The sequence below is a fragment of the Octodon degus genome, unplaced genomic scaffold, assembly GCF_000260255.1.
Source record: "Octodon degus isolate 3935 unplaced genomic scaffold, OctDeg1.0 scaffold00009, whole genome shotgun sequence".
NCBI classification, from domain to species: domain Eukaryota; kingdom Metazoa; phylum Chordata; class Mammalia; order Rodentia; family Octodontidae; genus Octodon; species Octodon degus.
This window is the reverse complement of record NW_004524585.1, coordinates 27580413-27582120: the sequence shown is the minus strand read 5'-3', so window position 1 is coordinate 27582120 and position 1708 is coordinate 27580413. Positions and strand designations below refer to the sequence as shown.

Genomic DNA, 1708 nt, shown 5'->3' with positions numbered 1-1708 from the left:
AAATTTTCTCTGTGTACCTAACCATACAGGATTGTTTAAAAACATAAGTTGGATCACTTGAAATGTAATATTTATTTTTTCCAAGCCAAACTGTATCCAGCTTTATTAAATATCCTTTTCACAGACAATCATGGTATTTCAGGCAGGACATGGGCACACAATCGTTAATAGCATACAACAACTTTCAAACTCCCTTCTTGGATGGGCTACCAAAAATCAGAAAGCGACTATAAAATCCAATGAAGTCTTCATTTGAGGCTCTGAAGTAGGAAAAGTTTAGAGCAAGGGTTGACATCTCACATTTAGCATGTTGTTTAGTAACTTTTCACAAGCTGACCCTGACTTTCAGGAAACGAAAATGGCAGAATTATCAATCTAAAGATCCACAATCTACAAAAAGAAATCGGAGCCGGGGAGATGGCTCAGTGAAATAAGTGCTTCCCTGGCAAGCGCAAGGGCCTGAGTTCAATACCCAGTTCTGCAAAAAAAAAAAAAAAGAAATCAATTGTTCTTGTGGAACACCACCTCAATGTTACTGGCAAGCCCAGATTGCCTGACACACTGGTAACATCACTTTTGGGAATCAGAGTCCAATAGGTCTCTGCTGATGGCAGAGGAAAGGAGGACATAAAATGAACTGGGAGCTGTCCCGTACCACAAGGCATTTATGCCAAGGTGGTCACAGGTGTCAACATCAGGGAATCCCTCCTCCTGGGAGCCAAGAGGAAGTCTCTCAAAACCAGCAAGGAAAGGTGCCCTCCTCATATCAATATGTTCCTTACCCCCAAAACAACAATGAAGTGATCTGTGTGCCAACAACAGAACTTAATAAAAGCAAAACAAAATTTTACATTTTTATAAAACTTGATAAAAGATAGTATTTCAAACTATACAGTCATGAGAAGTACACAGTTATCAAAGATGCACACACTTCACTTGGCATTTCCAGCACCTTCAGCTTTTCGTGCCTGATCTGTTTTGGCATGTCCATTTTCCTCAGGATTATTCCCGTCCCTGCTGGCATCAGCTTTCCCCTTTTTCCCTTTGGGCACCTTCTCTCCCTTCTTGCAGGGGCCTCTTTAGGCTTAGGCTCTTGCTTTGGAGGAGCCGGTTTAGCAGACAACCTTGCAGGCCTTCTCTGTGGCTCCGCCTTCACCTTGGCTCTATCACCTTGAGCATCCCTTTCAGCCTTTCTCTTGGGCATGGTAGTGACGGTGGTGGGTCACAGGTGCTAGACACAAGAGGCAGCGATGCACAGCTTTGTGCAACCCTGGGGTCATCCTTGTTTCTTCTTTACACTGCTACAAAATATGGTATCTATAGCCGTGCATTAATGTTCTATTTTACAATATGTTACCCTGAAGGCATAGATGTAAAAATTTGGGTATTGAACTTTCTGAAAAGGGCTTTGTAGACCAAAAAGGCTTTATATCTCTATGGCACTATGAAATGGATGTTGAAAAGAGATTTCCACACTTTTAGTGATTGTGTGATGATATCTTTTAATCCTTTCTGGACAGTGAAGAGAATCACATTATAGTTGTATCACAATCTTCCTTTCTTTCTCACCACCTCAACACATACCAGTACAGAATGTAGATTAGCTGACATTTATAAATGGAAATTTATCTCTACATTCAAGAAAATACTACTTATTTACTATTTTAATGACAGCATGGGATCTAAAACCTGGACTGCTATATGATAG

The 1708-nt window shown here is 40.7% G+C and overlaps 1 pseudogene; it reads right to left on the bottom strand.

The window, feature by feature from the left end:
- Positions 1–932: 932 nt before the first annotated feature.
- Positions 933–1204, bottom strand: LOC101570724 (annotated as a pseudogene).
- Positions 1205–1708: the final 504 nt, after the last annotated feature.